The 14,590-nt window shown below is 44.1% G+C and overlaps 1 protein-coding gene across 7 annotated transcripts in view; it reads right to left on the bottom strand.

Moving 5' to 3' along the window:
- The window catches only part of ABCC12 (ATP binding cassette subfamily C member 12), a 198,594-nt gene extending 184,251 nt beyond the window's left edge, over nucleotides 1–14,343 (bottom strand). For 2 of the 7 annotated variants that reach the window (XM_030204371.1, XM_030204373.1), the window contains exon 1: nucleotides 14,266–14,326. The gene's annotated coding sequence lies outside the window, so the exon portion shown is untranslated. Of the gene's footprint in view, nucleotides 1–2,749; nucleotides 2,825–14,218 lie in introns of those variants that run through there. The other 5 variants (XM_030204370.1, XM_030204374.1, XM_030204375.1 and 2 more) reach the window with 5 other exon arrangements.
- Nucleotides 14,344–14,590: the final 247 nt, after the last annotated feature.

The following is a 14,590-nucleotide window of genomic DNA, read 5'->3' as shown; positions in this document are numbered from 1 at the left end:
CCCCTGTACCAAACAAATAGTAGTTTCAAATCGGACCCCCCCCACAAAAACAAAAACAAAAAAACTTGGTGTAGTCATAACATATGCGTCCAGTCACTAGGGAACTGAAGCATCTGGTCCTGAAGCCTCAGTCACCCTGAAACCCAGGTACACGAAGTCCTGTGACCTCCAGCCAGCCCACTTCAGGGCTCCTCTTAACATGTCCTCCTAAGTAAGCAAATATATTCAGGTGTCTCGTCTTCTTACTTCCTTAACACCTTTCCTGATACTAGTCTGAATCCACTCCGCTGAGGCAAACACTCGAACCAACAGTATCAAAGCCATTTGGCACTTTTAACAAGTAGAACAAAGAACTCCAAACACCAACTCTAAGGTGCTTCTGTACGTCCCCTCTCGGCTGTAATTTCCTCCTCCAATTATGACACAAACACCCTCGCCTCTTCAACTGATTCAAACAAACGAGCTGTCCCCTTGTGGGTGATTTTTAGCATGGCCGGGTATAGCAAAGCAAAACGTTATCTTCAGCGAGAAGAGCTTAGAGCAGAGAGGTGTAAAAGTCTGGCGGCTTGCCGCCATGCCCACTGAGTAATCCTGGAAACACAAAATGCGTTTATTCTCATAGGTCAGGACTTTACCCGATTGCAAGGCTTGCAATATGCACTGCTTATGAGCGAAGCTCAGCACTCTCAAAATGACCACTCGTGGCTTAGTGGAGTTAGGGTGCAGGGACCCACCCGATGGGCCCATTCCACGTGCAGGGGACCCATACCATCTGGAAAAGTTATTTCTTTGGCCAGCCACCACTCTAAAAAAACGCCAATCTCCTTATCTTCAAATGTTTCAGGCAGTCCAATCAAGCACAGGTTATTCCTCAATCAATTTTCCAAGTCCTCCATCTTTGCTTCTAAGGCCACAAGTTGCTTCTTGAATGACTCTTGGGTCCCTTCCACTGCCGTGACTCTGTCTTCTACCTCGCTTGTCCTAGTTGCGAGCTAGATCTTCCAATTGGGTGTGGAGACGTTCCAGCCTTGTATCGTATCTGCCGTGATTTCCATGACCCAAGCAGATGACACTGAGGGGGCTGCGGGGCTCAAGAAGTCCACCATCTTGCTTTCCACCTACTTATTCTGAAGCTTCTCTTTGTTTGTCGGTTTTGCTGCCATCGCCTCACTCCGAGCCTACCGACCAAGCACCAAGGTATTCAGCCACCACAAATACTATAATCAGTGCTTAGTTCCACACTTTTCCCACCACTTTAAATACACCCCTGTTACCACCCACTTTTTATTTCTCCTAAATTTTGGAGCTCAGTGAAAATTTGAGTATTATGGCACTCAGCCCTTTAACTAAGCTGTGTAAGCGCCTATGTGCACTCAACATGTACCAATTCAGGTTACCACCCGGCTACCATGTGGCCCTGCAGTAATGTCATTTTTTACGCATGTCCGCTATGCATGCCAGAAACTATATTTTATTTTCTGGTGTGCGATGAAAATCGAGTGATAACTATGACTTGACACATGTAGGCAATTACTGCATAGTTAACACAAGAGACCTTACCACTAAGACAGTGGCTGGCAGTAAGGTCTCAGACCCAAAATGGACACGCCACAATTTTGCTGCACGTCCTTTTTTGGCAAAAATGTAAAAAGGCATTTTTTTTCCAAGCATGCTGAAAAACGGATCTGCACGTGCCCAAAACTTGAACCTACACTACCTCGGGCCATTTTTCAGCACACCTTAGTAAAAGGACCCCTAAGAGCGCTGCTCTCAAAGTCAGGAGCATAAATGCTTTCAATATCAGGCCCTATGTTTTTAAAATGAAAGCATGACAGCTCCAACAGAGAGTGCTTGAAGTCAATTTCTAAGACAGGTTTCTCTGACTTTTTTTTTTCTTATTCTTGCCCAAATTTATCAAGTGAGTAAATGTTACTAGAATAAAATACCAGTTGATAGTTTTTAACTACCAGTGGGAGGAGAAATTCTGTAGGTCAGTCAGAATAATATACAAAAAAGATAATAGCTCAGTGAGGCTATTTTAAAATTTCCATTCTTTTTCATTTACTACATTATAATCTGTACTATCCAAAACAAATGCATAGTGGATCATAAACTATGTCCATATGGTAACAATAAGCAGACATTATAATAAACATTCAAGACTAAATAAAATCATTATTTTTAGGTAACATTCTAAAGGGGTCTTTTACAAAGGTCCACTAACGTTTTTAGCGTGCGCTGTGTAGACGCCCATAATATTCCTATGGGTATCTACACGGTTAGCGTGCACTAAAAATGCTAGCACACCTTTGTAAAAGGGGCCCTAAACTATTATGCAAACAAACATAATAAAAACAATCAATAATCAGATACCAAGAGATCATTGAATGAATATCTTCAATCATAGCAATCATAAAACTGCAAGAATGTACTCCTGATAACATTTAGATTCACGCCTAATATCATGTTATCTAAAAAGCTTCTATAAACAGAAATACTTTTAATTCTTTCCAAAATGGCAAATAATCGGATTCACGTCACAAAGATTACTAGAAAAACATTCAAAGTCAATGTCCTGCACCTGAAAAGAATGCATTCCTGATGACTGAAAGTTTAGAAGACAACACAGATAGAACAACTGGTTTCAGAGGACTGAGAAAAAATTCATAATTTGACTCAGATGAAGGTAGCAAGTCAGCCAGAAATTAGGGCCCTCACCCATAAGAATTCTAAAAATCAGGGTGCAAACCTTGAGGTGAACTTGTTGCTTACATGGAAGCCACGGAAATGGTCTCAGGTAAGTTGTAATATGCTCATGCAAAAGACAACCAGATAGTAATTGTTTTGCTGAGTTATGAACAACTTGCAATAGGTACAGCATATAAACCAGAAGTTATAATACAAAATGTGGCAATAATCCAAACTTGTTAGCAGCCAACATTACAAAAGAGCCGGAACTTGATCAGTAGCCAATAAGTACTGACAGTACGAGGATACTTGAAGAGTCAACAGAGAATTCCAAAACTGTTGCCGAGACAACTAGGGAAAGATCTTTAAATATTACCAGAAGAAAGGCTAAAGAATTGCTATCATCCCAGTTTAATACAATTCAAAATGGGTCCCCATCGGGATTTGGACATTGAACTTCATTTGGAGGTTTTGTAAGCCAATGATAGATAGGAGCTGGAAGAGATTGGGAGTTTGTTTATACTCCCTTCATCATTATTGAGTGTTCCCAGCAATTACTGAGGCTTTTTCCTCCAATACTACAGAAATTCAGTCTTATTTGAAGTATACTGACTCCTTTTAGTGAAGTATATTTACTATAGCACTGTTTTTAAAGAGCAATGCGGCTGCAGGAGGGTCAGCGCCGGCAGTGGGCAGGAAAGACTGGGGATCTTTCCTGCCCCAAAGAATCCAGTAGACCACCAGGGTGGCTGCCTTCAGGTATGTGCTAGGACCCTGCAGCTTGGGGGGGGGGGGGGGGGAGGGAGGCGAGGCAAACTGGTTCACTGTGCCAGAACAATTGGCTCACAAAATGCTAAAAAATTTAACAACCGGCTCTTGTGACCTGGTGCGAGCCAGCTCCAACACACCACTTGGTAGCTTGAAGGGGTGGTGAAGCAGTTGTAAGGCATATTTTGGGGATAGGGCTATTGCAGGGGCTAGTTTCGGGGGTAACATGTGGAGGGGCATAATCAAATGGGGGCGCCCATCTCTAAGGGCGCCCATCTCTAAGGAAGGCCTGTAAAGGGGTGGGGCAACCCGTATTATCGAAACAAGATGGGCGTCCATCTTTCGTTTCAATAATATGGTCAGGGATGCCCAAATCATGAAATTTAGGTCGACCTTAGAGATGGGCGACCTCGGTTTTCGCCGATAATGGAAACCGAGGACGCCCATCTCAAAAATGACCAAATCCAAGGCATTTGGTCATGGGAGGAGCCAGCATTCGTAGTGCACTGGTCCCCCTCACATGCCAGGACACCAACCGGGCACCCTAGGGGGCACTGCAGTGGACTTCCTAAATTATTCCCAAGTCCATAGCTCCCTTCCCTTGTGTGCTGAGCCCCAACAAACCCACTCCCCACAACTGTACACCACTACCATAGCCCTTAGGGATGAAGGGGGGCACCTACATGTGGGTACAGTGGGTTTTGGGGGGGGGTTGGAGGGCTCAACATTTACCACCACAAGTGTAACAGGTAGAGGGGGATGGGCCTGGGTCTGCCTGCCTGAAGTGCACTGCACCCACAAAAAACTGCTCCAGGGACCTGCATACTGCTGTGATGGAGCTGGGTATGACATTTGAGGCTGGCATAGAGGCTGGAAAAAATGTTTTTTTATTTTTTTTTTTGGGTGGGAGGGGGTTGGTGACCACTGGGGGAATAAGGAGAGGTCATCCCTGATTCCCTCCGGTGGTCATCTGGTCAGTTTGGGCACTGTTTTTGAAGCTTGGTCGCAAGAAAAAATGGACCAAGTAAAGTCGTCCAAGTGCTCGTCAGGGACGCCCTTCTTTTTTCCATTTTTGGCCGAGGACGCCCATCTCAACCATGCCCCAATCCCGCCTTCGGTACACTGCCGACACACCCCTGTGAAATTTGGTCGTCCCTGCGACGGAAAGCAGTTGAGAACGCCCAAAATCGGCTTTCGATTATGCCAATTTGGGCGCCCTTAGGAGAAGGATGCCCATCTCCCGATTTGTGTCGGAAGATGGGCGCCCTTCTCCTTTGAAAATAAGCAGGATAGTAACATAGTAAGTGACGGCAGATAAAGACCTGAACGGTCCATCCAGACTGCCCAACAGTCACACTCATTAATTTAAATCTTTGCTCAAAGCCCACCTATTCAATGTCGCTTTCGGCACCTAACCATTGTACCTCTATCCAGGAAATCTAGACTGCCCCCAATTTGATTGACTGCACTTTTTTGTCCTTTAGATTGTAAGGTCCTTTGAGCAGGGACTGTCCTTCTTTGTTAGATTGTACAGCACTGCGTAACCCTGGTAGCGCTTTAGAAACGTTAAATAGTAGTAGTACTTGATCATGGTCTTTCTTTGGTGTTTCTTGGACATAGACCATAGAAGCCTGCACAGCTCTGTCCTTATGTTCCAACTACTGGAGTTGTTGTCAAAGCCCACTCCAACATGTGCAAATCCATCTTGTCATTTGTGGGACCCAGACCGTTAAAGTCTGCCTAGCACTGTCCTCAGTTTCGGCTACTAAAATTGCCTTTGAAGCCCTTTCCAGCCCATCCTAAACTGGATTACCATATACAGAATCCAGACCTACAAAGTCTGCCTGGCACCGGCCTTAGTTCTTTGCAGAAGGAATTCCATTTAAGGTTTTTTTTTTTATACCATCCATAGAGATCTGCTGTGTTCATCCTACACCTTTTTAAATTCCTTCACCGTTTTTTGTCCATCACCTCCCTCAGGAGGCATCGATCACCCTTTCCATGAAAATAATTCACCAGCAGCGGTGTCTATTTCTTCATGTGAGCAAACCACGCCCCCTCAACCTGGTGTTCAGATGGAGGAACTAACCCATACCAAATAGGTAGGAGTTTCATCTGCTGGAGTGAAGAGTCTGCTGGTAGATTCTCTTCCAATTTCCTTATTGGGTTTGGTTTCAGTTGAGTTGAGTTGTACTCTCTGTCCCAGTTCAACAACCTGATACTTTCTCTCCAACTTCTGGAACTATTCTGTCTCAATCTGGTTCAGATACCACATTGGAAGATGTCCTGATGGCTTTGAATAGAATAGAAAACTCTTTGGAAGATACTTTGAATTAGTCATGCAAATTCCTCCATGAACTTTGTTGAACATGACCAGAAAATTTCTGCAATAGAGCAAAGGTTGATGAAAACTGATTCTTAGTTGGTTCAAATACAATCAGCTGGTAGTTCATCTGTAAAAGACAGTTTAATTGTATGTACTATGTTGGAAATTAAGAGAATAGGTCACAGGTGAGGAATTTGAGGATTCTTAATTTTCCTGCAACCCTCACTGTTATCAAGTGGCCCCAACACCATTAACTCCTGCATCAGATCATGCGCTCCACTGAGGACTAGGTCTAAAATTGTTCCTCCTTTTGTTAGTTCCTTAACCAGATGCTCCATAAAGCAGTCTTGATTTCCTCAAGGAATTTTATCTCCCTAGCATGCCCTGATATTTCATTTACCTAGTAAATATCGATGTAATCAAAATCACCCATTATTATTGTGTTCCCCAGTTATTTAGCCTCCCTAATTTCTGATAACATTTCTGTATCTGTCTGTTTATCCTGGCCAGGTAGATGGTAGTACCCTCCTATCACTATCCTTTTCCCCTTTACAAATTGAATTTCTATCCATAGGGATTCCAAGATGTGTTTTGTGACCTTCAGAATTTTTAATCTATTCAATTCAGGGCCCTTCTTAATGTATAATGCTACCCCTCCATCACTCTATCATTGCAATATAATTTGTACCCTGGTTTGACAGTGTCCCATTGGTTATCTTCCTTCCACCAGGTCTCAGAGATGCCTATTACATTTTCATTTAGTGCAATATATTCTAACTCTCCCATCTTATTTCTTAGGCTTCTAGCAATTACATACAGACATTTCAAACAATGTTTGTTATTCCTATTTACAACTTACTCAGCAGTTGACTTTGATAATCTGCAATCTTGAAAATCTGTCTGCTTTTTATTTAAAGACACCTGGAGGCATATTTTCAAAGTACTTAGACTTACAAAGTTGCATAGCAACCTATGGAACTTTGTAAGTCTAAGCGCTTTAAAAATGAGCCCCCTGGTCTACTATGGTTTCTATTGCAACCTCACTATTGGAATGCCCTATCTTCCCTGTTTTGGTGATATCTTTTAAAGATACCTTGTTCAAAACCATGCGCTTTCAAGCAACTGTTGGCCTTTCCCTAGTTTCTAGTTTAAAAACTGCTCTATCTCCTTTTTAAATGCTAATGACAGCAGCCTGGTTATACCCTGGTTATGGTGGAGCCCATATTTCTGGAATAGGCTCCCCCTTCCCCAGAATGTTGCCCAGTTTCTAACAAATCTAAAACTCTCCTCCCTGCAGCTCTGCCTGTCTCTTGGGTCCTGCGCATGGAACGAGGACCACTTCTGAAAAAGCTACCCTGGAGGTTCTGGATTTCAGCTTTCAGCTAACATCCTAAATTTGGCTTCCAGAACCTCCCACCCACATTTTCCTATGTCATTGGTACCCACATGTACCGAGACAGAAAACTATTCCCCAGCACTGTCTAAAATCTTATCTAGGTGACGTATGAGGTCCACCACCTTTGCACCAGGCAGACAAGTGACCTTCCAATCTTCATGCCCACCAGCCATCCAGCTATCTAAATGCCTAATGATCAAATCTCCAACTACAACAGCTGTCCTAACCCTTTCCTCCTGGGCAGAAGCCCCCGGAGAAACATCCTTGATGCGAGTGTATATTGCATCCCCTGGAAGGCAGGTCCTGGCTACAGGATCACTTCCTGCCTCTCCACAGTGATGCTGTCCCTTCAGGAGACCTTTCTCCTCCATGGCAGCATACAGGTTGCCAGACTGGAGGTGGGAGCTCTCTTCTATGTCCCTGTAGGCCTCCCCTATAAAACTCACTGTGTTTTCCAGTGCATGCTAAAATTTTAGCATGCACTGGAACAAATTTTTTTAAAAATGAAAGGAAGAAAAGAAAGATAATACACATCCCTAGTCAAAGGGAGGGTAATTTTATAACATATCAACCAACTAACTAATGTGCTGAATACGCATATATTATAGGTAACAGCAATTATGAAGGAGAAAATATATGTATAACATCATGGTAAAAATCACCCCATAGAAAATACTATTCAGTATTCACATATTTCCTGGCTTAATGAGCTTACATGCCTGTTTTATAATGTACCCATGTAAATTTTTACTCCTTCCTAGCCCTGCTCCCAGAAATGTCTGTGCTAATTCCAGATAAACGTATATGCATACAGCAGTGGCATAGCTATGAGTGGACCTGGGTGGGCAGGGTCCACTCAAAGCCAGGTCCACCCACTGGCAGCACACATCTTCAGTGTAGCCGGCGGGGATCCCCAATCCCCACCAACTGAAGACGTCTTCAGGTCTCATCAACACTTGGGAAGCTGGCCGCACACTCCCATCCGCCGATGCCTACACCCCCCTCCCCCATGCATGCTTAGTTCATTTTTGCCTTCTGCACAGAGTCACAGCAATAAACAGTTGCGTCTCTAGACAGAAATATTTGTGGTGGCAAAAGGTGGGGAGCAAACTAGGTATGGAACAGGGCAAACCAAAATGATATTTCTGGGAATTATGCCCACTGGCACATCACAGACCCCCACCTAACTTTAAATTAGCTATAAAACACGCTACAAGAAATGTTCCTCCGGGTCTTCTGTGCATAAGGAAAACTCTCAGCCACCTATAGAACTATCAGTATAACGATTGCATCATTCAACAAATTCTATATGGTAGTGAAGTCTGGATTCCATAGAGAATTGGACAGAATCTTAATATAAAACCTGCACTTCCTTTTCTATAACACACACTTCATAATTCCCAGTAATAGAGCTATTTCCCTTATAAATCATCTTACGAAAAGAAAAAAAAAGGAAAGAAAAATACTGGTAATGTTGTCAAAGGGCCTTTGTTAATGCACTAGTTATTAAAAGTGTAACAGTCCTTTGGCAACAGTTATCACTTTTTCTGGCTCCTATTCCTTGGTGTGATATTTGTCCTCTCGTACAATTTGTTCTTTTCACTCTCCTTCTGCTGCTAAGCAGTTGTGAAATAACACTAAGCCATGCAAAAAAATAAAAACCATTCAGGACTAAGAGATAAAGTTATCAAGGTGCAGTACAGGACTCAGCAACCTGCAGTATCTCAATCCCGCAGATTGCTGAATCCCATTTTAAAAGAATAATGCTGGTTGCAAGCCACCTCCCAAGTCACACTATTCCAGTGGTTCAGGAGCATCAGGCTACAAAGCCATGGTCTGATGTTCCCAGGCTGGTAGAGCAGGGTGCCCTCCAGCTAATAATTTTAATGGAATTTTCCTCCAGGAACTTGTCCAATCCTCTTTTGAATTCTGCTGTGTTGGTCAGCTTGACTGCATCCTCTGACAACAGATCACAAGGTGTAGGGCCCTTATATTAAGTTGCATTAAGCAGCTAGCATGGCTTCTAAGAGTGATAGCTGTTGGTGCAGACCTTTGTTAATGGCTACTGTATGTAAAAACCAGTCAGTAGAGTAAGAAAACCTATGCAGGTGAAAACTTGACTGTTCAACCAGGCCTTTAATGGAAGACGTAGCTAACGTGTTAGTCTCACTCACACACACAAGGAGTGACTCGGGCTGCACATACTGCAGCAAGACATGTTTACCTACTCCTACCCTAGCTGAGATAATATTTAACCATCTCACTGACCTTGTGCACCTTTCTTTAAATCAGTCACCTTACTTTCTAACTCTTCTCACTCTCTTACCTATCTATATGTTCCATCGTTGCTTTACCTTTCACTATCAGTTATAATGCTCTATTACGTATTGTGTTGACATTGTAAGTAGTCTACTATGCCATACTTTGTATTGTTACTTGAATATTTTTACTGCTGTAATTGCCTATTGCTCATGTTTGATCTATTCTTAATGTACACCGCCTTGAGTGAATTCCTTCAAAAAGGCGGTAAATAAATCCTAATATATAAATCCTTACAAATAAAAAATTCTAGCTGCTTAACATGGGTAGGTGTGGGTTGTGGGCATCAAATGGGAGATATAGTTCACAGACTTGTGCCATATTGTGGCTGTCTCAACTGCCGATTATTGTAGCTGCACTTATGCCACCTCAAGAGATGGCTTTAAAGTACAACACTACCAACAGACCTACCCTCCCCCCCCCCAAATCGGATTCCCCCATACATATATAACACCCTAACCAGCATCCCCCTACATAACCCACCCCCAACTTGGAAACTCTCTGACAAAGACTCCCCACTGCAGACCACAAAAGAAAATGCCTAAAACCCCTTCCCTCCCCTCCCCTATCCCTGATCCCCTTACCCAGGGATCCCTCTGGTAGTCTAATGGTTTGAGATGGGAGTGATTCCTTTCCGGTCCCTTCCTGGTGCTGCTCTGGGGGTTCAAAAAAGGCAGATCTGATCCTTAAGTGTAGGGATCAATCTGTCATATTTTCCATTTATTTTAATTTCTGCCTAAAAACTATTGAAGTCATGTACATTCAGATACAGTAGGTATATTTCTGTCCCGGGAGGGCTCACAAGCTAAGTTTGTACCTGAGACAATGGGGGGGGGGGGGGGGGTTAAGTGACTTGCCCAAGATCACAAAGAGCAGCAGTGGGATTTGAAATGGACTCCCCTGGTTCTCAGCCTGCAGATATAACCATTACGCTACTCTTCCACTCCATAATTCCCTGGGCGGATCGGATTGGAGATGTTACCATGTGGAGGCAGGGAAGGGGGGGGTCTCTGAGCGGATTTAATCATGGAATCTTGATTAGAAGGGTTGGGGAAATGCTGCTCAGGGGTGACAGGTTGCACTACTGCAGGGGAACCACTTACTGCATGGCCATTTCAGTAGGGAGCCTTACTGCCACCCATTGAGAGGGCGGTAAGGGCTCCCACACTAACCTGGTAGTAACCAGACAGCATGACGCAGCCCAATTATCACCAGTTAAGTTCCAGCCCTACAAAAATGGGGGTTGGGACTACTGCTGGGCTCCTGCGTTAGTCTGGTGGTAGTTACGGATTGACGTACAGCAAGACCGGTGCCGCATGCCATCGTTTTAGTAAATGGGCCCCTTATTCCCCGAATTAGACTACTGTAATCTCATATATATGGGTTGCAATCAGGTCTTATTAGAAGGATACAAACTCAGTTTGTCTTTTATAAATTTCAAGTATTGGAGACTTTCTATCTCACCCAACTGAACTAGCTATCTGGGCGGCGTACAATCTAAAAACAAGTAAAGAACGGGAAAAAATGAGAAAGAAAAGAGAAAAAATAAACTCCAACAGGCATGATAAACATGAGACTAAAAGGGTAGGTGGGTTGAAGTTCAATGTAAATAGAAAATAGGGGGGAGAGGGCAAAACAATAGATAAGGAAATACTTGTTGAAAGGCAACCAAGCACCACCATGAGGAGTTTATGCATATGCATCATGAAAAAGGAAAGTCTTCAACTCTGTTTTAAAAAGGGAAAGTGAAGTGATCTGTCTGAAGTAGGCTGGTAAAGAATTCCACAATTTTGGACCCTGGAAGGATCTACTGAACACATAGCCTTTTGTAAAATATATATAAGGATGCGCACGTGTATTTGCTGACATGTACAGTGGGAGCAGCCATTTTACAAATTTACACAGATAGAAAGAGGCAGCACTAAGCTGGCATCTTCCATGTATAAATACCAGCACATATACGTATAGTGAGATTATATTAGAAACCTAACCCCCCCCCCCCCCCCCATTCAGCTGGAGGCAAGTGCGTAGCCAGACACCCAATTTTGGGTGGGCCTGGGCCCAACATGGGTGGGCAGAAGAACTCCGCCCTGTCCCACAAGTGATTTGGCCTCTCCCTCTTTCACCTGGATGCCATATGGTCTCTCAAATATCCCCCTCCCCCGCATACTTTTTAAGTAGCAGATTTTCACCGGCAGCGAGTAGCAACTAATACACACTGCTCATGTTGGCCCCACAGCCTTCCCTCTGATGTAACTTCCTGTTTCCGTATAGGCGGGAATACATCAGAGGGAAGGCTGTGGGGCCAGTGCGAGCAGTATGTATCAATCTCTGCTCACTGCAGGTGGAGATCTGCTATTTACAAGGTATGTAGGAGGGACAGCTGTTGGAGTTTTTGGCTGGTGGGGCTTGGGGATCCCAGCCAGCCACATCATAGGTGTGCTGCTACTGGGTGGGTCTGAACCCAAAGTGGGTGAGCCTAGGCCCACCCGGGCCCACCCTTGGCTAAGCCACTGGCTGGAGGCAGTCAGCATTTTTTTAGATCCAGATATTCAATGCCAGGCCATATCTGGGCACCAGCAATGAATATCCAGGTCTCACTGGACATTTACTGGTTGCCAGGACCTTTGTGAGTACTGACCAATATTTTCCCCATACACATATAACACCTTAGCCAGCATCCCCACATATAACCCACCGCCACGCAGGACCCATGTAAGACATTTATGATTATTTTGAATACCAGCCTCACAGTGTTTCTTTGCAAGCTGTCATTTTAGTACAAGTCAAATGCAGTAAATGAATTGTCTACAGCAGAAAATCAGAAATGTTAAAGACAGTTAAGCAGTTAAAGGCCAACCCCCCCCCCCCACTGATATTCAGCGCTATTTAATCAGTCAGAAAGGGTGCTGACCAGTTAAACAGCGCTTAAATGGCTATCTGCCGATATTCAGCGGGGAATAACCGGCTAACCCCTGCTGAATATCCCCAGTTTGCAGCTAGCAGCTAGCCGGTTATATCGCTTGATATAACTGGCTATCTGCCAATTTTTTAAAAACCGGGTTTGGGGGCCATATTTGGCCGTTTGAAAACCTGGTATGTCTTTGGCCGATCTAAAGATTACTGGCTGAGTCTGAATATTGACTTAGCTGGCTATCTTTACACCGGATAAAAATAAGCCGGATATTCAATGCCGGTCACCAGAAACGACCCGGAATTGAATCTCTGGGTTTAACGTCAACCACGGAAGTTAGCTGGTCCAACTCCCGCGGTCTGAATATCAGCCCACAAATCTATAAAGGGTACCTGAATGTAGATGCCAATTGCGCACACTAATTTATAGACTTATGCATGTGAATGACATCACAAAATGGCATTTTTGTAGTTATGTGCTAGGTGCTATTCTATAAAATTGGTGCGCTAGTCATATGGTGCGTAAGAGCAAATGGCCTGTACAGTGGGTAGAGCATGGTCATGTCATGCGCATTCCACCTAGCAACGCATGCACCTTATAGAATATTATCAGATGCACACATTGCAAGATGCACTGAGATTTGCCAGCTTATGGCTGCCATTCGCCTGGAGTAAGCTGTTGCACTTAAGTTTTGGCCGCCAAAGCAGCTTTGCGCTACTATTTTATAATGGGTTAGGTGTACCTTAGCACCATTTTAGAACTGGCAATAAGCATGCCTGACGTAAGTTACTTACATCAGACGAGGGCAGGCCAGGGAGGAAAGGAGGGAAGTCCGAAGGGAGGCGATCAGCTGTTGCCTGCTGCAGCGCCTTCACACAGAGGTGAGAGATGCTGTGAGGGCCCAGCCCGGTGGCAGACGGAGGGGGGTGGGGGGACCGGCGGCAGCGACGACCTGAAGGGGGTGGTGGGGGCGGGGCTGCGGGAAGCTGTCATTTCAATGCAGGAGGAGCGGCGGCGACCTCGGGGGGGGGGGCGGCAGCAGCGGAAGGGAAAAAAGCCAAGTGCTCATCAGGGATGTCCCTGAAGGACGTCCATGTTAGGCAAGGACGTCCCTGAAGGATGTCCATGTTAGGCAAGGACGTCCCTGACGAGCACTTGGGACACGCAGCTTGTTTTTTTTTTTTTTTACATGGGTGTTAGGCGCTTTTCCCACTGGTCTCCATGGGTCTGTTCACAGCAGCCCCAGCCTAAGGAGAGGTGCAGACCTCACGTTAGGTTTTCCACGGTAAGAGGAATCGGTAAACGTTAGTGCATCTCATTATAATAGCCTTGCAATGGTAGTGCAGCTCATTATAATCATCTGCATTCCGTTTTCATTGGCTGCTACCGTGATAGGAAAATGGCCTTTAGTATATACCAGGGTTTAATGGCTCGTTAATTGCTCGTTAAGTTTAGTGCATCTGGCCCTTTGTCCCATCCTATATTTAGGCAGCACTTTATAGATTGGATTCTACATCCAGAGCTCTTGTCCTTTTTGTACTTTATTCCTGTTGGAGTTTTTTTTCTCTCTCTAAGGTGAATTCTACATTTCCTTAGAAGTATTTTCCCAACAATCAGAAAAAGCAATTTAATTCATTTTATGTAAAGAGACCTGCATTTCATCTGAGCATTTACAAAAAAATAGATGCTACAAATTAGCATGAATACCTTTCTACTCTCACATAGCACAGCGCAGAGAAATCATTCAAATCCTTTAAAAGCTACCAGCAAACATAAATTCTCACATTCACATTGTTGCTGATCTTACACGCATTGCCTACAGCACACAGCATAGGGAATAGGAGCTGACAGTACCGTGTTCTGCTCAACGATATCTTCTTTATACAGGTGCTCCGGAATGTTCATCTGTATAACTGGCAAAACTCTAGAAAGAACTGCGTTATGTGACAAGGGCAGTAACTGCTCTTTGCTCAATTAGTTTCAAAGCTAAAGGTTAGACTTGAGTGTCTCTGGGATATTAAAGTGGAAATGCACACACAGCACTAAAGTAGCTTCTGTACCAATAAGCAGAATGTTGAGATGAATTTAAGTAGCTAGTGACGGGAACTAAAAAAGAAAGTTTGAGAAGACTTATTGTCTCTGGAAGCACAAAAACAGGGCCACTGCAAAGATATTTGAT

The sequence above is a fragment of the Microcaecilia unicolor genome, chromosome 5, assembly GCF_901765095.1.
Source record: "Microcaecilia unicolor chromosome 5, aMicUni1.1, whole genome shotgun sequence".
Taxonomy (NCBI): Eukaryota; Metazoa; Chordata; class Amphibia; order Gymnophiona; family Siphonopidae; genus Microcaecilia; species Microcaecilia unicolor.
The sequence above is the reverse complement of the archived record's forward strand: the minus strand, read 5'-3'. Positions and strand labels throughout refer to the sequence as shown.